At 39.6% G+C, this 23,604-nt stretch overlaps 1 long non-coding RNA gene across 1 annotated transcript in view; it reads right to left on the bottom strand.

Annotated features, from left to right (window-relative positions):
- Nucleotides 1–446: 446 nt before the first annotated feature.
- LOC143414939 (uncharacterized) overlaps nucleotides 447–23,604 on the bottom strand; it is a 42,402-nt gene continuing 19,244 nt past the window's right edge. The window contains exon 3 of the long non-coding RNA XR_013095545.1: nucleotides 447–567. This is a non-coding gene — a long non-coding RNA (uncharacterized LOC143414939). The remainder of the gene's footprint in view (nucleotides 568–23,604) is intronic.

The raw sequence follows: 23,604 nt of genomic DNA, 5'->3' as shown, positions 1-23,604 counted from the left end.
ATTCAGCTTTAATGCTGGTCATCTCAACAGAAAAAGGATTCATTCCCAGAAAAGAATTTGAGGTTCAGCATGCACACAAAGTTCCCATTGTGATCTTAAGAAAGAAATGCTAATACACTTAGACAGCTTTATCTGTTCTGTAATGTGGCAGCATGACAGTGCAGAGGTTGGATCTGGGTTCGGACACATTTTAGAGGTCTCGGTGGCTCCAAGTTGGCCAAGGGTGCAGGCAATAGTTTATTATGTCAAAGGTTGGAATAATTAACCTTATAGATAATTAAAAGGAAAATACCACAAAGTAAAGACCCTAATCAGTCTAAATATAATATGATATGAACAAGGAGTTTAAATTTAAAAATGAATGCAGGCATTGTGGTAAGAGGTAGTAAATATTTTCTGTGTGTTTTGTTGTGTGACTGCAGTTGAAAAAAGTGTTAGAGAAAGTGCTCAGCTGCATGTCCAGTGTATGGTGCAGAGGGTGTTCAGGAACCAATAATTCTCCACAGTCGGTGATTTGGATAACCTCTCCGTCAGCTGAGTCCAAACCGTGTGTTGATTCAAACAGCTCTGCAATGACATACTCTTTCTAGTAAGTAATGTGGACGTTGAGCAGTTTCCTGTCCTTTTAAAAATGAGTCAACACTACTTATAATAAAATATATTATTATTGCCCTTCTCTGTTTGCTCTTCCATGGTCACCCATCAGCTGATGGAGGAATCCGAACCATGTGTTCCCTTCTTTTGTAAAGGCCACTTTTGGATTAAGGTACAAAATTGCCACCAGACGTTCAATATTTGTCTCAGTAAGGTACAAACCACAAGAGAAGAAAGGAAGTACATTAGAGGTTACAACATACCGCTAAAGCTCGGGTGTCAGGGTTTCCAATACAGACCAATGGGTGGCTTTGCAAAGTGTGAGAAGTGTAACAGAAATGTTATAAAAAAATATAGTTATTTCTAGATCTTTGCATATTTGCTCCACTTTGAGATGTAATGCACATGTAATAAGACATACTGTTTTTTTAAAGAAAGTAGTTCAATATTATTTTTAATTAACTGACAATTAAATATAAAAGATAAAGCTAGCTTATCATGCAGTCCGACCCCGTGTAGATCAAGTTTGAGTTTAAAACCCTGCTGTCATGTTTCAGTAAGGTACTGCATTTTGCGCACATGAACACCTTTGCTTTTTATTGAATTCATTTTCATAAATAAATGACATTAATAGGTTTTTTACCTTACCTTGGACCTTCCAGGCAAGGCAAAGGAATTCAGTGTTACCTCTCATGTAACATTCAACTATGTGAAAACAGCTGCAGGTACCCTAAAATGTGCCATCTTAAAGTTAAACCCTTCCTCGCCCCTCTATCTGCTTTAGAGCCACTCTGACAAATCTCATGAAGAAAAGTGAAACTCCAGAATAGATTTTATATTGTCTGTAATGAGTCAAACACCACAGTTGACTCGCTTGGGTTGCAGCCTCCTGTCTCTGCAGATGTGAAGTGAAGTGACACATTGATATGCAGAGAGAGAGGGAGAAAAAAACCCTACTAAACACTAAAACTCACAACCAAAGGCCTCCCCAAAAGGCAAACACATAACTAAACCTGTGCGTTGAAGAAGCAGCGGGGAAATTAGCGACAAAGCATTATAATTTGTCACTGATGCATAAATCTTGCTGACGTGCTCAGTCACTTTAATGGTGCCGCGGCTGCTCGGTGGAAGGCTGTGCAAACTTGCGCAGTTGCAGAAAAACAGAAAAACTATATGTTCGAACATCACCTTATTTGCATAATTTACCAAAAGCCAATGAGGCAGCTCAAGGAGTGCGGGTGATAGTAATAAGTGTTTGGGAAAGGCAGAAAGATCACTAATGGTTTGCCTATGGGGATTTCTCCACGCCATGGGGGAGGAAAATGAGAAATATTTTTCAAACAGCAGGGGTAAAGGTTTTAAAACTAGGAGCACATGGGGAGATAAAGATGTTCCTGCCACGGGGTGCTACGCGGGAAAAATGCAACGGCGAGGATGACAAAAAGAATGCCCCCGTAATTTCAGCATTAAGAGGTAATAATCATGTTTCACCGATGATATTAAAAACGGTAACCCGCAAAGCCGGGGTAAAATAAATAAATATATAAATAAAAGTGGAGAGGGAGCGAGAGGGGGAGGAGGGAAGAGGAGTGGGCCCATCAGGTAGAGGAGGTAATGAGGTGGTGGGTGGTGGGTAGGTGGGCGAGGAAGAGGAGGGGCTGGGCACTCATCACCAACTCTGTGTGAGAGTAAACAAAGAGTGAAGTGAGCGGGGAGAAAGAGTTCGGAGATCACGACCAAGCGGCAGATCGGTGGCTCCCCGCCGGGACCCGTCGTAAAGAAAGACGTCCTCATCCGGATGAAATATGCCATCAACACAATGCACATCCAGACATCAGTGAGATGTATGCATGTGCACTGTGTGTATTGTAGGAAGCTCACAGGCTTTAGAGTACTGTGCAAAAGTGTGGAGCCACCTCTCGTTTCTTTATGTTACGCTTCCAAGGAGCCAAATAGGCCCGTAAATTTTGAGGTGGTCTTTAAGGTGGAGCAAAAGTTTTCCATTTTCTAAAGCTTGTTCAAGGTTTTTCTTTAGACAAGGGCTGCTTCTGCTTCTTTTTAACACACGTAAAATAAGGATCTTGCACTAACTTCCAAGGTGATTTCCAAAGAGCTTTTCATTGAAAAATATCTCAGAATTGTGCACATCCATCCATCCATCCATTCGCTTCCGCTTATCCTTTTCAGGGTCGCGGGGGGTGCTGGAGCCTATCCCAGCTGTCATAGGGCGAGAGGCAGGGTACACCCTGGACAGGTCGCCAGTCTGTCGCAGGGCTAACACACAGGGACAGACAACCATTCACACCCACATTCACACTCACATTCACACCTAGTGGCAATTTGGATTATCCAATTAACCTATCCCCACAAGTTGCATGTCTTTGGACGGTGGGAGGAAGCCGGAGTACCCGGAGAGAACCCACGCAAACACGGGGAGAACATGCAAACTCCACACAGAAAGACCCCGGCCTGATGGTGGAATTGAACTCAGGACCTTCTTGCTGTGCGGCAACAGTGCTAACCACCGTGCCACCGTGCTGCCTTGTGCACAGTGTGAGGAAAATGGGCAAGTGGAGGAGAAAAGAAGACGTTTCAGGCCCACAAAACTATCTACAGGCAGATGAACAGTACCTGAATGTCATGACCCTAATAAACAGGAAAGAAAACCCAGCAAAGACCTGACACAGGACCTAAGAGATGCATCTGGACCTTCAGCTGATCATCTACTGTTCACTGAAGCCTCATCAGAAATAGTCTCAGTGGAAGGGTGGCTGTCAAGAAGACATTTTTAGATGTCCTGTGGAGTGATGAACCCAAATTTGACATTTATGACTGGCCATCTAGCCATCTGTAAAACAGGCTCTGTCATGGTTTGGAGCTGCATTTCACTCAGTGGAGTAATCCTTTAAATTTCATCCTCCATTTAAATGAGGATGAAATTTAAAGGACTACCTGGTTCACTCTGATACGCGATAGTCATCCATGTCAAACCCTCTTGAGTCCCCTTGGAAATTAAAATTATCGATGTGGCACCCAGAATCATAACATTAGTAAAACTACATACTTTTGACATCCACATACCGGTAAAAAACTTTTAATTAACAATGTGATTACATGTGCATTTACTCATGTGATACATAAGATACGTTCCCCTTGTAGTCTTGCATATATCAGTAAAACTACACGGAAATTAAAACAGAGAATAAGTGAACATAAAAGTGTGACATGAAACATGATGTTCGATGCAACTTGTACTCATGACCTTGATTTTTTGAGCTGTATTTGGTTTGATATGTAAATTGTATAAAAAACACCATACATCACGGAATTGACTTTAGCATAAATATTTGTTGTAAACTGGTTTTATATTTGTGGTAATTTTGGATCTAAGTGATATTTTTAGAATATATAGGAGATGTGGATGTTAATTGTTGTTTGGAGACTCGATGACAGAATCATCACCTGTTTGATACTATGCACGTGTGAGATGTCTAGTAGCCAGGAATCCCTAATTGGCTGAATCTTACTGATTGTGAAGGTCGCACAGATCGGAACTTGAATAAACTGAACTGAATAAAAATAATGGTAAGTGGGACAGCGTGCTGATGTTATAATTTATATGAATTTTAATTAAAAAATGCCAGAAGGTGCCAGCAGCACAACCATAGTTGAGAGATTCAGGTCACTGACTTGAATTAGTGTAGGTAAAGCCTAAGAGGTAAGTGCCGACTAGGAAGCTAGCTATCTCTCAGTCACAGCAGCCCCGCTCATGTTAATCTGTTTCATTATCCAGTTAAAACAGGTGTAAGGTGGGATATTTATGGGAGTCTATAGGGCCTGACTCACTTTTGGAGCAAGTCCTAAATTTGTAGTGTTGCAGTTTACACTGGATACATGATAACTTCATATCTGTTGTTATACTCCACTCAGATTGCATAAAATATAAAGTTATGGCACAAAAAGTCTTTAACACATAAAAATATACAGTGGTCCCTCGCAATAACGCGGTTCAGCTTTTGTGGCCTCACTGTTTCGCTGACTTTTTTTTGGTGCAATTTTTTATTTATTTCTTTTACAGCGCATTGTGTTCTGCGTCCTGATTGGCTGTAGACCATTGTCAATCATTGTCAGCCGCATCTCCTGTCCAGTACAAAATGCGTTCAGCTTGTCAAATTTACATAAATCTTGCCAAGACATAAAGTGCTGTACTGTATGTTTGTTTTCTCCCCGTTAAACACAACGATGTCGATGAAACTTTTGCACCGCCAAAGGCAACCGCAGGTGCCTTTGGTTTCATTCAATAATACTGGATTCATTTTTCTATGAAGGTTTGAACTTTGAAAGTATTTAAACCATTGAAGTGTGAAAATGTTCATGCCTGTCTGAGAAAAGTGTATAAAGTGTGTAGTGAGGGGTTTTACAGCCTTAAAGCATCTATAGTTATTGTAAAAAATAAAGTTGGCTACTTCAGAGATTTCACCTATCGCAGGTTATTTTTAGAACGTAACTCCCACGATAAACAAACACATAATTTTCAAGCAGCTGCCCACAATGAGAGCCCAAAATATATATCTCTTCACTGACAGATCAGTCGAGGTCAGACAGTTAGATTTTTGAAGAGGAAATAATGAGGAAAAGGTGCTTGGAATAATGTAAAAATGATGTGACAATATACAGTATAGCAGTTACATCACAGCTGATGCCAAGGTGGGCAGAGTTATGCGCTGTCTTCACTTTGCTAACTAATTGCTAACCTGAAAAAACATGGAGAGAAAATAATTACTATAGTATTACTATAATACTTTTAATCTCAGTACCTCAGAAATTCATTATATAGTATGTATGTAGCATGTAGCAGTTGCAGTCACTTAATGTGTGCTTTACAGGGATGCAGTTGCAGCCCACGTTGAGTTTAAGTGGGCGGGGCCTATGGAACTACATGAAAAATGTGTAAATCTACAGGACAGAGTCTGGGGTTTCATTCAAACTTGAATTATTAATAATTCAGATGTCAAAGTGCTTTTATGCTGTTGTTGCTAGCTATCTGTTAGCAAAGTGAAGACAGCACATAACTCACCACCAGCCCACCCCGGCATCAGCTGTGATGCGACGCTGCTACACTGTGCTGAGAGTATGTGGACCAGTAAAGAGTGAAACATGTACTGTTAGAAACACCGGATTAATGAGTTTCACGTGGTTGCCGGCAGGTAGCAAAACAACTGCTGGGACTCCAGACATGCTCACAACAGTATGGGATGAGTTTGACTGTTGTATAACCATATGCTGTCTGGTCCAGAGAGGGAAACCTTTGGTATCTGTGAACATTTTGTGGGTAAAACTTTATAATTAGCCATGTCTTTTAAAATTTACCACTAGCTTCTATGCCCTTTAAAAAATACAAATCGTCTGATTGTTTTTGACAAACCCTTATATCTGTTTGTCTGTATTATTGAAGGGTTTTACCTCATAATAAAAAGTACATAGAGGTGACTGTTGTTGTGATATATAAATAAAATTGAATTGGATTTCACATTATAAAGTGAAATATATTAGCAGAATGCAATGCCTTTTATTGGATTGATACTTTATGTGTGACTACATAATTATATATTTAACTTTCCATGAATTAGGCTCAGTATTTTCAGTATTTTTTTTAGTACACTAATGTCATGTTTCAATGAGGTCTGGCTCTATGTACAAACACTGAGTTCAGCACGCAACAAAGACAGGCACACAAGCAATAAACTCAAAAGTACAGAAATGACTTCTGAATAATGTTCTGTGAATGTGTTTGTCTGGCGCGCTAAGGACAAGTGCTGCAGAGAGAGTTTGGTGAATGTCAGCGGACGCCTGCCTTCAACTTCCCATGAAGAAAACGATAAGCAGGGAGCCGGTTGAGACGGTCGGTCGGCGCAGTACATTGTGATAATGACATTTGGGGAGGGATAGTGTTGCAAAGCTGTTAAGCTCTTTCATTGCACCAAGAAGATTAGTCGACGAGATGGGGCTGAATGACAGCGAAGGTAGCGTCCCCAGCCTCGCCTGCTGAGGACTTGGCATGCAGAGGTCCGTTAAAAGCCAAGCGCTCACTTTACACCGAGGACCAATTGTCCTTCACTCGTAAAGTATTGCAAACCCCCACAAAGCAAGGGCATTCTGTTGTTTGTGTCTCTTTCATGTGGCTGTTGATGTCGCCGGATTTACCACTGATTTCTACTTCTGTGCTTCACCTTTTTCTTTTTGCTGGGTTCCTCGTTCTTTTGACGGATGACTTTGACTTCATTATCCGAAGTTGTTGCCCTTTCTAAAGCTCAAGTTTGGAGTTGTAAATACAGCCGGTGTCTGGCGAGGCCTGTGTGGCGAGGCTGTATTTAGTTTATCTGCTCACCCACCCCACTCTAAAACCCCCAGTCGGCTGCACAGCCACCACATTAGGCCTTGATTGACCGAAGCAAAGCAGGAAGTGGGAACTCTAGACAGCTTGTCCTATTATCTGGAACACAGGCCTGCCATCCCTTTAACTCTTTGTCACAATGCCTATTCGCGTTATAAGCCTTCGTATACATTGACGTGTGGTTTTAACCCGAGTTTCCCCACAGGCCTCTGCAAACACTTTGTCCATCTCTTGATGTTCTGTCTGGATCCTTCTGCCTCCGCCCACGCAGGAGTCATTCTTATTTATTATCTCCTGTGACAGCCGAGGGAATGACGGGGAGTCGGAGAAAGCATTTTGTCAGCTCCAAAGTGTCTGACAATCTGAATGAAGTTTAGCATGCGAAAAAACAAGAAGGCGTCCCCGATTTTTTTCTACTTATATTCCTGCTGATGGAAAGATGGGAAGGGCCAAAGAGAAAGAGGGAGAGAGGGAAATGACAGAAGGAGCAAGAAAGCTGTGTGGTACTGTGGCGATAGGCGGGAAGGTAAGGGAGGGGACGGAGTATCACACAGTGACCCCCCGCTACGTGTCCACGGTCCCCTGGTGGTCACAGCCCCAGGAAAACGCGGGGTGCAAAGTGATGAAGCACGCGGGCTGCCAGTTTGACAGGAGCGTCATCTCATGAGAGGATCAGTCTCAAACATGGCAACTCCTTGGCCTGTCAGCCACGGTCCTCTTCTTCCTCTACTTGTTCCCTGATTTTATCAACAATGATGTCAAAAAAGAGGCAAACAGTAGGACTTAAGTTTAGTATAGAGTGATGGGGGGCAGTGATGAGTGCTGAAACAACAAATTAATTCATCAACTGGCACAAAAATTCTGATATTTCATTTATAAAACACGACACTTGCATCGCACCACGACGCCCATTCACTGCAGCGATGTTGAACGTAGAGAGATAACAGTTATCTCTCTACGTCCATCTTAGGAGATTGAAGTGGTGGCGGAGTCATAAATAGTAGATGTGGCAGACAGGAGACTTTTGTGCTTTACACCTTTTCATTATGATTAAAAAATGCATCATTTTACAAAGAAGAAACAAGAAGATCCTTCTCTGCAAATGCTCAAAAAGTACTTAGTTTATTTATTTCTCTTTGTGAGAGCTTGTAAGTTTTCAGATGTCACCACGTCCATATGGTTTGTTTCTGCTCATTAAAATATTGCAGATTACTTACAATGTCCAAGTAAAGATGCTAATCTAGGTTCTGCTAATTCTTTTTTTTTTTTTTTTTGCCTTTATTATACCAGCAGATAGACAGTTCTAGGAGAAAACAGACTGGGGTGGACTCAAACCCTGCAGTAGCCTTTTAGCATATGGGTCACCTGCTTTACCAGGTGCGGTCTAGAAGAACCCTGCGCTGCTTGATTTTCCAGCCGGCACAGCTATGAAGCCACACATTTGCAACAGTTGATTGATTCAGTCACAAATCTGCCTGTTTTTACAAAAAACACTTTTCTCTTGAGATTTTTAAGGAAAATATAAATTATTTGCACATTTAAAAAATGTCATGTTACCTGTCTGAAGTGACATGTCTCAATATAACCTGTCCCAGTAACAACTAGGAACATAGAGCCTAACTTCAATCCAGTCTTTTTTTGTAATGTTAATGGATATCAACGCACCAACAATATAAGATGTGAAAAATCCAGATTATAATAAAACTGCTTATTTACATCTACACCTCTATAGTTAAATTAAAAAAAATATATGCCAAAAAAACAGCACAATGAAACAAATCAAACAGAAGCAAATTAAATGTGGTCACAGATTGGTTTGACATGAACTGCTATTTTATATTTAAAATATAAAATAAAAATTGTATTTATGTAACACCAAATCAAAACAACAGTCACCTCAAGGTGCTTTATCCCGTAAGGTAAAGGCCCTGCAATAATACAGAGAAACCCCAACATTCACACTCCCTGTGACCAAGCACTTGGCAAAAGTGGGATGAAAGAATCCGCTGCTAAAAGGAAGAAATATCCGGGCTCAGGGTGGGGCAGGTATCCACCATGACCTTTTGAGGGTGAGGGGAGAAAACAGTAGCCGAAAAAGTAGAGTGCACCTTTATTGACATTAGTACACTGCTCCAGTATTTAGCTGTAGTCCCCCCCCCCCCCCCCCCCCCCGCACCCGCACACACACACACACTTTTTAAGTAATAAAGGTAGAACATAGTAATACAACACAGTGTTTAATACTGATTAATGATACATACAGGAGTCATGCTAAAATATCTCTCACAGTTCTGCCACAAAAGGTAATAACAGAACCTTTAGGAGTAATAGCATTAATAATAATAATAATGTGTTAGTTATGATGATTTTTTTTGAATAACAGGAATAAAACCTGTCGATGACGTGCTGCTACTACAACAATGGCGTCTGCTAGACCACAAATTCGTGGTCAAGGTGCTGTGGGTGGGTTCTTTCAAGTCATCCAACATATTTTTCAAGAAATCTTTGTCTTACTATGAACATGAATTTATATTCTCATGGGGGGCTGGACAGAAGACATCGCCGCGGATACCAAACAAAAGCAGACTCCGGTGTTCCTGACTTAAAAAGGTCACGGATTGACTTTTTTGTTTATTTTGACCTCTTTTAACTGAAGCTTCCAAGGAGTCCTCCAAGTCTTATAGGTGGTTGCGTTTGTTTGTTCTGAGGACACCACTTCGGCTGTGAGGACACATCTGTCCAGGGGTGATGTTTAGTCACAGACTGGCCTGAATTGCCAGGTGTGCGCTCACACTGAGGCCGAGGCCCCGACTGGCGTCAGGACGCTGCGGTGGGCATCTTCAAAAACCAGCGTGTGCTTTAGAATTTGGAGGGTGTTAACTCCGCTGCGAACAGCACTCAAAAATATTTAAAGATTTCAAGCCTCTAATTTGATGTTTGTCCAGCCTTCAAGACAATAAAAAAAATGCACTTTTTAAACTCCTGGAAAGTTTTCTGAAAAACCTTTCTGTGAATACATGCGCTTCCATGCGTGCACATTTTTAAAAAATCCTAAGTTTCTTTCTCTTGTCTTTTAGATTCCAGCTTTTAGTAACAATATAAGCATCCATATGTACATGGAAATGCATGTAATACATCTTCCTGTACACTTGCACGCACAGTAGTACTGGCAGACATGGCTTCCATCGCCTCAGCAGTTACATAAATGCAGTCTTCTCTCTTGTAATTTGTAGCCTCAGTGGGTTTTTTTGTGTTGTTTTTTTTTTTTTTTTTAATGTGATGTTTATCCCCGCAAACACAGCAAACAGATTCTGTGAGAGCAACGACAGCCGTGAAAAGCATCGGCGAGCACAGCAGGTACTCCTGAGCTCCGCTGTAACAAATACCTCTTAAAGACTCTTATTTAAATGCCCCATCTGCTTTGACAGGTGCTGTTTGAAATCTAACCCCACGGGGGACAACCTTGTAACTTTTTACGCGCCTCTTTGTAACCGCGCGAGGAAAAACAACGGGGAGCGTTCTCTTTAGTCAACCCGCCCCACTTTGAGAAAAAAATATACTGTGGAAAAGGAGTGTGTGTTTGTGTGTGTGTGTGAGAGACGAGGGGGTGTTGCTGATGCCTTCAAAAACTTTAACTCAAAGATTTCTCTCCATGTGGTGACTTTCCACTCTCTCCATCGCCACCACACACACGCACACAGACACGCGCACACACAACCTCAAGGGAGTGTAATAGTGAGCAACGCTTCTCGCTGTTTGTATGTTTGTCATTTCTCCTGTAAAATCCCGACAGATAAACCAGCGCCTACCTGCTTTCCTCTGCCGTCTCCATGAAGATGAATTACCCGTTTAATAAATAATGACATGCAGTGCACAATGACAATTACCTGACTTATTTTTCATTCGTGGGATGGGGTGCGGGGGTGTTGGCGGGGGGCTTGGATGGAAGACACCTTACGCCTGTCACGGATGGCGGAGCATAAACGGCACGCTTTAAGCTTTAATTACCTTGTTGTTTTTGTCCCTCTGACACACTGGCCCTGCACTCAATCATACTGCTGCCAAAGCAAAGCCACGGCTCCACTCCAGAGACCCCCCCCTCCCCCCATCAGTCCACCGCAACACATTAAGAATAGATTAATAAACAACATTAATATCTTTTCTTTTCTCCCCTCCTCTTTGTCCCTTTCTTGTCCTGATTTTTCCTTTTGTTCTTTATTAAATCTCCTCGTCAGGCTTTGTTCGTCGTTAAAGGTTCACCAAAAAGCACTGCATTTAATTGCCCGCCACCCTTGATTGCAAGCTTGTCGCTGTCTTTGTGTGTGTGTGTGTGCGTGTGCGAGAGAGCCTGCTGCCATTAGAGCCTCCTGAAGGATAATTGCTATCAGTGTAATGATCACAGCGCTTTCATGTATCGGGCTCCTCCATCTCCCAGATATGTGCCATTAAGAGCAAGGTTGTCTTTGTTGCATCTCATGCTTGGACATAGGCCAACCCCCTCCACCCCAACCCCACCACCCCCTCGTACACACACTGCTGAAGCTTAGACATATTTCTGATATGCCGAGATATTCTCCTCTCTGGGAGTGAGGGGTGGGATGCAGGAAACAGCGGTTCTGTTTCATCTCATCAGTGAAGCAAGCCCGCATCATCAAGGTAGCGTCAATAATTTATGGCATCATCTGCGACGAGTGAATTAAAATCAATTAAACAACGGTGGTGGTGGGGGGTGATACCCGAGCTAAGGTACCAGAGGAAGAAGTGACAATGTCCAACTTCACACGCTAGGAGGAAGTCCTAATTGTATTATTTCTCAACATTAAGAATGCGAGAGCTCTCGGAGAAAACAAAAGCAAAGAGGAGACCAAAAAAAAAAAGCACACTAGCCAGACATCTTGGCATCTGTTACCATTAATTTACTGCTCACTGCTTTCAATGTGATTTCCTCCCATATGTTTCAGATGTGTCTTTGCGTTCGCCCCCTGAAAACAAACGGCTTTTTCTCTGAATTATTCACTCCAGCTATCCCCCCCCAAACAGCACGCACAAAGTAATACACACCCGTAAAAGCACCATAAACAATTCATCTGCGGCTTTATCATTAAAAGATGTCACACTGACTTTTCCGTGAGAGATACTCTTGGATTTTGGTCCGCGTGTTGTCTTCAGAAAACAAAGGCACACACGCTGACACAAACATGACAGTGACAATCACACTTAAGCAGTACTCCCACATAAGTAAGGGCCATTATATACACTTACATCCTGACACAAACTGACTTAATATACTGTAAAAGGCAGGTCTGAGAACACAAACACACTCACACACACACAGAAATACAAACCACTGACGCAATCTAAAGACTCGGCAGGATGCTTTTTTTTAGGGGGGGTGTGAGGGATATTGTAGCCACTTCCATTTCCCATCAGATAAGCCTCAGGTGTGTCTTCTTACGCCCTAATATGTTTAGTCTAAACTTGCTCCTGAACACAATCTGCTCTGATGGATCACAATGAGACAGGAACCGTCCCTGGTACCCCTCGGCTGATAACGGTCTCTGCTGTAATGGCTCTCCATTGTTGTGCAAACACAATGCTGTTTCAGCCGTGCCACTCTGACAGGCCGAGTCCGACCTGCCTTTGAAGTCCCCCCCCCGCCCTCACTCTCAGATGCCCTCTCGTGCCACCAGCTCTGGCTGAATGATTGATGACGCAGATCAGGAGAGGTCGCAGAGAGTGAAATATAGATTTCAGAGAGCACTACGCAGATGGCAGGACTTAATGCATGATGTTCAAATTTTACGCCATATCTTTGTTATAAGTTGTTTATATTTCCTTTTGTACAGACAGAATAAAATGTTTAAGCTTTATTGTGGTTTTATTTTAGCAGCTATGACGCTGTAAAAAAACTGTTTTGAGTTGATGTAAAAAAAAGAGGTTATCAATATTTTGTTTTAATGTAATGGAATATTTCAAATTTCAGCCAACACAGTACATTTTATACTGCAAATATATATGCTGATGCTTGTGAGCTTATGGTATATTACAGTTTTTTTCTTGACATTAGAAATGAACCCATATTTAATTTATCTGCGTAAAATCATCATGTTACATAAAGGCTTGCTAGTGGTCCATAAAGTAAAGAAATTAAATATAATACAATGGTTTTTGAAGGCAGTTTTGAGTTTATATTTAAAAGTCCTTAATTTAGACTCATCAGGATTGTTATTTTAGTTATGCTACAACATCAGTGTTGATTGCTGTTGATGTGTTGCTTAGTTTCCAGCATATTTGTTTTGTAATGGGCCCCAAGACCAAGACTCCTGCGATTAATTACATCATATCCAGTCAGTGTTTAGCTCTAAATTTAAGTACAGCAGCTCTAGTGTGAGGAGTACCCTGCACAGATTCAGGGCGTCTCTATCTGTGATAAAACCTGGTGTCCTGTCATAGTTCAAGAAAGACAAGCAGCTGAATTCAGGGTGAGAACAAACAGACCGATACCTTGTTCACCAAAAGTAATGAATATAGATAAAAATATACAGTTCCTAAATTCTTTTTACATTATTAAACTATTATAGTTTGGATTGATAATGACAGTAACATTTACTTTGTCCTCTGAACCTTTTGTTTAATGCTTTAATGTTGCATTTCCAGTACAATACCTAGTTAGGGTAGGTACAATGTAGAATAACAATTTACTGTAATATTTTTTATAGTAAGACACGGTCATTTTATACAGTATTTATAGAGTAATATTGTTTTCACAATAGAAAACTATAGATTGCTGTAGGCAGACTATTACTACTACTGCTATTACTATATTTTAAAGTATGAATCTATTGTTATAGACTACTAGTTAAATTATAACATTGTCTTACTGTCAATTTTTTTGACACAGTTGTTTCATACAGTGATGTTTTTTCTTTAAGAAACTCAGTGGCAGATTATGATAGATGCACCTACAGTACCTACCATTTTCTGTATTACTTTTAAAGTACTAAACTGTCTATGACTATTTTTACGTGAGAAATTATTATTGTAGATTACAGTAATTAAGAATATTAAACCAATGTTTTCTCATTGTAATATTTTGAAAATGGGAAACTTCTGTTCTAGATTACAGCACTTATACTGTAAAGTATAGTGATGTGTCGGTAGCAAATGAAATGGCTCTTAGAGCCGGTTCTTTGCCGCGAACGACGCGAGCCGGCTCCTTATTGCGAGCGGTGGGTTTTTTTTCTTTCTCTCACCCACCCTCTCGCACTTTTTTTCTGCGTCACGGTGGCATGGTGGTTAGCACTGTTGCCGCACAGCAAGAAGATCCTGAGTTCAATTCCACCATCAGGCCGGGGTCTTTCTGTGTGGAGTTTGCATGTTCTCTCCGTGTTTGTGTGGGTTCCCTCCGGGTACTCCGGCTTCCTCCCACCGTCCAAAGACATGCAGCTTGTGGGGATAGGTTAATTGGATAATCCAAATTGCCACTAGGTGTGAAAGTGAGTGCGAATGGTCCTGTGTGTTGGCCCTGCGACAGACTGGCGACCTGTCCAGGGTGTACCCCGCCTCTCGCCCTATGACAGCTGGGATAGGCTCCAGCGCCCCCCGCGACCCTGAAAAGGATAAGCGGAAGCGAATGGATGGATAGTTGGTTTTTGTATTATATGATTTATTTATTACATTTTATGTGGAGTGAATAAATAAAAGTATATTTACGGTGGCCCCAAGATACAAAGCACATACAAACTCCAAAACACGTACGAACTCTGAAGCACGTACAAACCCTGAAGCACATACAAACTCCAAAACACGTACGAACTCTGAAGCACGTAAAAACTCAAAACACGTACAAAAGACAACAGAAGTGCTCCAGGATGCTAGGCACTGTGTTGAGCTTTTGTTACCTAGTGGCTACACAAGCCAGCAAGTACCAACGATGGGATTTGGTGTGTGGTAGTAACAGGTAAATGAACACTTTTTAAAAAATTCTTTGAATATATATGAGTGCTTGTGTATAAATACATAAACAATACACACATGCTTTCAATTGTGTAATTTAAGTGATCTAGGTAGCTCTGTTTTGAAGTTCAGTTAACGCTAGAAAGGTGTTTTGGAGTTTGTACATGTTTTGTCTCTAGGGGCCACCGCATATATTTATATATAAAAATATATAAATAAGACCACTTTTTTTTACATTAGTAATTCCTTTTGTGCGTAATTTTATATTATTGTTAATAATAAATTAATGAAAGCAACAAAACAACCTGAAGAGCCGGTTTGGAGCTCACTCTTTTTAGTGAGCCGAAAAAAAAAAAAAAAGAGCCGGAAATCCCATCACTAGTAGAGTAGTGACTTACTTTAATGTTTCTAAAATAAAAAATAGTCACTGTAGTACTTTACAGTTGTTACACCGTTAAGCATTTTCTACTGGAGTATTTTTATCTTCTTTTCTCTATATTTTCTTATTCTTTCTCCATTTTTAGTAAAAATTATGGTGGTTACAATGGATGTCATCAAAATACTAACAATAGTTTTTTATTTTTCTTGTATGGATCCGTTGTCATCTTCTTCAGGATGTAAAGGCAGACAAACATAGCATCCCGACTGATATAGGATTTTGAAGCCCAATACCGATATCTATTGATATTGATATTTTGAAGCCCAATACCGATATCTATTGATATCGATATTTATTGGCCATTATGAACGCAGACATTGGCTAGTAATAACAAAGAGGTTCACTGTGGACTAACCTTTTTTGTTGTTGTATTTTTACAGTACAAAACTGTTGAAGTAGATATACTATTACTTATTACTATTACCTTTATGGTAAGATACTTATTCCATGCTGTCATTTTGTTTTCAGTAGCAGGCTTTGTTGTAGATGTGACTGAAGTTATGTTGGGTAAGATGTAGAATAACACCTTACCTGTTAACTCTAACTGTAACTCTTAATGTTATTTTTTGTGATTGTTCTACTTAACACACTGTAAAACATTGTGTTGTAATTTTTTTTTAATAGATTCACTCTTATTCAATAATACCGTTTTTTCAATAACACACTGTTATTGTGTATTATGATACCAGTTTCTCACTGTTATTTTTTTGCTGCAGATTATAGAATTTTGCCTGTAAAACATATTGTCTGACTATGTGTCTTTTATAGTAGTACTAAACTGTTGCTTAATATAATTAAAGGCTGCCAAATTTAGGCTCCTGAATTGTACTGTAAGTTTACAGGGACATTTGGTAAAGTGTATCTAATTCTATAACTTTTCCTCAATTATTTTCTGTATTTGATTAACCTAACTCAAAGCATAACAACACACCAGTGTAATGTTTATCTTTTTCCAATTTCTGAGTCAAAATTACACAAGTTTGTCACAGTCAGAAATAAAATCTCCCACTGTGTAATTTGCTCCAGGTTTGCTCAGAGTCATAGACTCCTGCTGTTTTCAAAAATACATTAAAAAGAAGTCGCAAACACTTGGCCTTACAGGCTGACAGCTAATGAGCTCGACCATCATCATCACCACCATGTGTCAGAAGAAAAAAAATGGCCTTGCAAACTGCACATTGCTGCTCACTACAACGAGACCTTTTGCAGCTTGAGGTAATTGCACAGTTGAATAAAAAGGTTTGAGTATTCAAAAAATTGTGTTATGTTAAATGCACATTAGGACTCTTCACAAAGACTGATGCATGGACCAGTGAAGGACAGGAGGAAAGACGGAAAAGAAATTAAATGGGAACGTGAGAAGACTGGTGTCTTAATTCTGGAGATCAAGCTTTTATTTCCAATCCGGAGAAGTCTTCTGCTGAGCTTTGAGCATATGTTTAAACTAGTGAAATGTTGTGCCCAGCACAGAAATACAGTTGTGATATTGTTCGTGTCTACATGCCCCTTGTGGTCTGTTATCCTATATTTTTTAAGCATGCAAAACGTTTTGAGAACCTCTTTCATGGAGGTTAATTGTGGACCCTGCATGTTATAACTTTAATGGGATGTGTATGATGCCACTCAAATAAAAATTCAACAACACTGAAAAATCCAAACAAAACGCACAACAACATCGTTGTTCTCGAAAGGGGGCTTTCCAAGGCTTCCTGCCCTGGGTGGTTGTTGGTCATGGGTTTGCTTATATCAGATGATAAATAAGGCCAATAATATTAGGCAGCTGGGACAGTTTGGTTTTCCCCGCACCAGTAAAGTGAAGTAAATGATAATTATTTTAAGTTGTAAAATTTAAAAACACAAGTTGAATGTGTCCATTTCTTCCCCTACAATTCAGAGTTTTCTCTTTCATCAGTAACTCCCTTCTTAATCAGAGTGATTATTCTAGTCTGTTTTTGTGTTATTGTATAATACTGTCTATATTTAGGCATCTCTCTGAATATTTTACAACAGAGATTCTTGTGTTTCAGCCATAATCTGATGCACTGTGTTAAAGATGCTTAATGTTTGTTAAGTTGAGCAGTGCTGTAGTGGCTACTGTAGTGTAGGGTGATGTCAGCTGCTGCGCTCCTCACTTGTTACCGTGTGTTTCCTTTTCCATCTTAATGTTTTCTCTTGTTCTGCTCGGTCACCATTCGTTTGCAAAGCTGTGGTTTCCATCTTCACTTAATGTTAACTTTCAGTTCAATACAGAGAAAAGGTAATAGTCTTGTGTCTCGTTTTTTTTTATATTTTCTACTCAAAGTTTGGTATAAGTTGGATTTTAATAAACTCTGTGAAGCCTAAGTACCCCTAAATATCCAAATATGTCGTTCAGGGTTTTGAAATTATTTATTTCAAGTTCCTGACAATCAATGCTGGTCCAATTCAGAATCGGGCAAGGGGCAGGGCACATCCTGGACAGGTCACCAGTGTGTCACAGGGAAGCACAGAAACAGACAACCATTCACGCTCAAATTCACATCTACAGCCAATTTAGAATCACCAGTTAACCTAACAAACATGTTTTTGGACCGTGAGAGAGTATCCACAAAGAGCATCCTGGTAGATTCCAACACAGGACCTTTTTGCTGATGAGTGCTGTCCAAAGGAAAGTCACATCAAAATTATAGTATTGTGCAAAAGTCATGAGCGACCCCTCATTTATTCATATTTTGCTTCCAAGGAGCCAGACAAGTGTTTTTTCAGTTGTTTTCAAGTCAAGAGATGAACAATGTTGTGTCGGCACGTAACAGACAATGTAGCAAAGAACCAATTTGAAATTCTAACTTTAGGCACTTTGTTACTAGCAGTCTGTCACAAAAACAGATCATTTGTTCCTGTTACTTTAGTTGAATCTATGAAAAATGTCAAAGATAACACAGTTTCATAGAAAAATAGTATTTTTGCACCAACAAGGTGATTTCCAAAGAGATATTAGCTAAAAAAAAAAAAAAAAACTCGGCATATCTCAACATGGTGTCAAGTGTGTTGTTAAAAATTTGAGGTGGAGAACAAAAGAAGAAATATCAGGCCACTACAGCACAATATCTGAAAGTCAAGTCCTTAAGAAACAGAACAAATCCAGTAATGATTCGACACAGGATCATTGCACAGAGATGCATCTGGACCTTCAGCTGATCCATCTGAAGCCTCATCAGAAATGGTCTCAGTGGAAGGATTGCTGTCAAGAAGATGTCTCAGTAATTGTTTTGGCCAACTCTAAAAATGGGTGTCTTCTAATAAAATAAATTCTGCTGTTATGTATTCAACTGTAATCTACAGTTTTAGCTGTACTCTTAGTTCAGGGTGTCAGTAGCTGGTTTGAGCAGTCAGCACATTGCAAAGTTTTGATCTCCACAGACATTTGGAGACAAACTGTCCCCAGCGTCTATGACTGACTCATCCACACAGCCCTAATGGTACAAAAAAAACAAGACATTTTTTCCCTCTGTTTTATTTTTTTCTTTAATCCGAGTGCCACCGATGTGACAGCAGAGCTGTCCGGGGGGCAGATGATGTCATTTATTGATAAGCTGACGGCCTGTTTCGCCCGTTTTTGCCTTAACTTATCCACCCATTTACCGTCACTGCTCACACACACAGCCTTATCAAACAAATGGAGATGTAAAGAGAAATGAAGAAACAGAGTTGATATCTGATTTTCTTCGATTGGAAACAGAGCGTTTTTCGGTGCAATGAGTCATTGCGCTCGGCCCACTTCCTTTTGATGTGCAGCGCAGAAATGATACAAATTGCATTTCGTCCCTGTGAAATACAATAAGCGGTTGGCGTGATGGAGAACATATTCATTTATTAACATGGAGCTTTAAGCGAAGGGCTCCAATCCTTATCTGAAGGGACTCATCAGCTTCCTTTTCTGATAAAAACCAAAAAGGGGAAGAGGCACCGGCAGCGACTGCGAGCCCTCCGCGGTTCAGAGCAGGCTGATTTACAGACTCGCTGATTCCGCCGAGACGCGGATTAAGTCAGGAAATAAGATTGAAGAAATGAGACGCTACACATAATTGTAACTGAAATAACATCTTTGTTTTATGCAGTTTGTCTGAACATGTTTCAATTTACTCACCAAGACGTTGGCCAGAGCTGAAGTTTATTCATAGCTCCAGTTCGAAAGTAACTTTTTTCTTTTTTTCCTTCTAAAGTTTCCCTTATGCTAATCGCAGAGGCATTTAAAACGCCAATCAATTATATCGCTTTGTTTGAGATCATTAATTACAAACCAATCAGGAAGGCGTTAAGAGAAACCCTCTCGCTGACCCGGAACAGCTTCAGTCCCCGCTTTGGTCAGTGAACAGTGTTTACTACGGAAGAGTGATTTTGGACCAAACTTTCGACCCTTCACCTTTTGTGACTTTGCAGTTTGACCCAGAACACGTCTGGAAGCCAGAGGTCGTTTACGGGTCACAGCCTTCAGTAAACCACCGTGACCTTTAGGCTGAAATTCAGTCTGTTAATGAGGATTTCCTGCAGGAAGAGGTGTTTTGAATGCACATTATTGTATTTGTATTCGTATTATGCCACACAGTGAGAACAGAGAACTAATGCAGATCTTGAAACAATGGTGATTTTTTTAAGACTACCATTATTGTTTTTTCCCCCACAGTTATAACATTATATAAAAAAGGGCAAAAACAGAGAAAAGTATCTCAAAGCTTTTATAGGTTTATGGTTTTTTTAAAAAAAAAAAAATCCTTTTATCCTTAAAAAAGTTACCACTGGCTTCACAATGAATATTTTAAACAAAACTTGGAGCAGTAATTTCAGTTTTCCATGTAGCTCGCTAACAACCAGCAGAAGATGGCAAAACTCTCAATGAGGCAAAACAATAAAACATTGCTGAAAACATCTCACAAAAACACCCAAAACATGAAAAAAGTGATTAAAAATTGCAATTTGTGCGAATATAAAACATGTTAAATTACATATCATCATAAACCTTTCCTCAATGATTAGTTGCATTAAAAGAAGACATGCAAATAATGCATTCTTCCTAATTAAACAGTCATTCGCTTGCCTTTAACTTTTTCCAAATGAAAAAATGCAAACATATGAAGAACATTAAGGTCAAAATACCAAATAAATGCAATAAAAAATACATTTATGTATCAGGATTATTTTTGTGAGTCGTGCATTTTGATAATAAAGTTGATCTAGTATTTTGAGTGCTTCATTTATGTTTTTATTAAGATGGTAAATCGGATTTTAACTTTCCGATGTACCCTCGTTTTACTTTTTATAGATAAGATGTGTTTTCTATATTTTGCTTCCAAGCAGCAAGACAATAGTTCTCCAGGTTCTCTAAAGGTGTTTTAAAGTTTTTCTTTGAACATTTGCTGCTTTTTCACTCATTTTCAGTCCTTGTACCTGACAATTTTCAAAGGAATTATTTTTTATTTGTTAACCCACCTAACACTGACCTGTGAATTATTCAACCATAAAAAGTGAAAGACAAAATAAGAAAACTATATCCAGCAGATGAGCAGTATCTGAAAGGCATCTCCTTAACACGCAGGAAAAAAACAGACAGAGGACCTGAGAGATGCATCTGGACCTTCAGCTGATCATCTAGTGTTCAATGAAGGCTCATCAGAAATGGTGTCAGTGGAAGGGAAAGAACTGGACTGACAATCTGTTCCAAATAGACTTAACAGAGAACAGAACAAAAGGCAGAAACATCCAAAGAAGAGCTTTGAATGTCCTTCAAGAAGCCTGAAGAACTATTCCTGAAGACTACTTAAAGAAATGGCAACAAAGCTGCCTAAAAGAGTTCAGACTGTGCTGAAAAATAAAGGTGATCACACCAAATATTGACTGTTTTTGCCTAATATACTGCATTTCTATGTTTGTTTGCATAGGTTTCAATAAATGTCATATTAAACTATGAGGGGTCGGATCAGGCCTTTTTCTCAGTACTGCATGTGATGTGTTTTTAATTATTCTGACATGAAGCAAATTTTCACACTGTCTTTTTAGCATTTTAAATGATTCTGCTTGAAATTGTCAATAATCTACGAGAGACTGTGCAGGACGTTGCATCTGTTCAGAAGAAAAGAGGCTAAAACTATTACTCAGGGGCTCTGATTTATATAATGCAGCTCTCAGTTAAGAATACAACTTTAAGACTGCAAGTAAGTCACTTTCAGCTTTGCCTTTCTTAAACTTACTTGATAGACTAAAGGAGCTGACGTCACAATGTCGACTTTATTCTCAGAAATATTATTCTACTGTTTTTTTTCCCTTAATGTGGTCATAATAATATCTTGTAGAAAACACTGTCAACATGTGATGCAACATGTTTTTCAGTAATAAAAACTGGAAATCTGAATAATATATCAATAAACACTTTAGTAAAAAACACCCAGAATATAAACTGAAAAGCGTGGGGTATTTAAGCAAAGATGTATTGTGGAGACTAGTATTTAAAGGTAATAGTTTTAACTAATAGTTTGTGAAACTTCCCATCACTGATTGTGCGACATTAACATAATTATGTTTTTGTATTATAAGCTTATGATAGATATTTTTCCTCATTGAATTTGCACTAACTTGCATGAATATCCACCCTGCAGTGTGTTCTATATGCATTTTACAGTAGTCTAAGAATTAACCCGTGTGTGAAAAAGAAACATTTTTCCTGCAAAGTCTCACCTAAAGTGCACCTTCCTGCCTCTTTGTTTGGATTTTACTCTGATCTTAACTCCTTTTATCATTGCAGAAGTATGCTATCATCTCACATTCATCCCATAATTCAAAACATGCAGCAGTTTTGACTCCAGTCGCACAAATTGTAGCCTCCTCAGTAGCACGTGCGTGACATTAATACTATTGTATCACACCCACCGGGCCCACAGCCTGCTGAAATTTGATTTTGATTTGCTTTGGATTTCTGAAAACAGGTACATGTCATAAACAACAGCAGACAGTCATTTAAACACATCTGCTCTTACTGCTTCACAAGGGGGGGAAAAGCGCCGAAACAGACGCAGTTTCTGCTGCGTGAGGAATGATCTCATCCACTCAGGGAAGATGTTTGGATTGATGGATGGATCAACGGAGGAGCAGCTACACATTCGCTTGAACCCAAGGTAAATACAAAGTGACAGGCCAGAGTTCCCCTGGAGATTGTGTAATTGTATTTTCACTTTGGCGCGTCAAAGCTGAGCAGATTCCCCTGGAGCGGCTGCAGACAGATGGCCACCGCTGCATATTTTAAAGGTGACAAAACTCAATCTTACAACCCTTTACAGTATATTTGTGTTTCTCTCAGAGACTGAGGCGACCACAACCATCCCATTTACTTTCTGCAGTTTGTGGTTAAAGTTTCACAGTTTCTGCAGACTGTGTACTCAGAGCCTGAAGGAGACTGAAAGATTCCTCTTGTTGTTCAGTGAGGCTCTCCTGAGGACACAACACCAAGGTTGTGGTTATGTACCTTTTCATTTAGAGATACAGTGTTAATCACCATCTGGGTTCTCAAAACTCTTTATTGTGGTCAAAACAATGTGTGATGCTGATATTTTATGAGTGGTAGTACATGCCCATGCTACAGTATTATTTGGTCTGTTTGCAAAATGTAATACTTAATCACACTGACAATAAAGATTAAAAAAATAGGGGTGATAGTTATGCGGTAAAATGGTAAAATGTTTCCTTTTAATAGGCATTGTGGTGTGATAGCTAACTAAAACACACTGACACAAATTTTAACTTCTGAGTGGGAACAATTTGCCTATCTTTGTGGGTTCTCTGTGATACTAAGGTCCTGATACTGTACTATATACATGTAATTTCAGTCATTTACTAGGTGGTTGCTGGGCAACTTAATATATTATGCATGAGCCATATTTTAGTGGATGAAAATGAGATGTTATTGTCTTGAAATAAAAATAACAGGTGCATAAATACTAAAATGCATCAACTATAGTTGGTTACTAGGCAACATGATGACATCTGATATGGATGAGAACCGATAACAGAATTGCAAATAAAGGTTTCCGTATGGCTGCTATAGAAATTTTGGCATCAAAATCACAGTAATAATGTTACCCATTAAATTATTGTAGTTATTTTTTTTCTTTGTTGTGCAAATTAACTAAAATATAAGAGCATGGATATGTTGGTAAGACATTCAGTAAACATAAATTTAGAAAAGCATACAAAT

This window comes from Maylandia zebra, linkage group LG23 (assembly GCF_041146795.1).
Source record: "Maylandia zebra isolate NMK-2024a linkage group LG23, Mzebra_GT3a, whole genome shotgun sequence".
Lineage (NCBI taxonomy): Eukaryota > Metazoa > Chordata > Actinopteri > Cichliformes > Cichlidae > Maylandia > Maylandia zebra.
The sequence above is the reverse complement of the archived record's forward strand: the minus strand, read 5'-3'. Positions and strand labels throughout refer to the sequence as shown.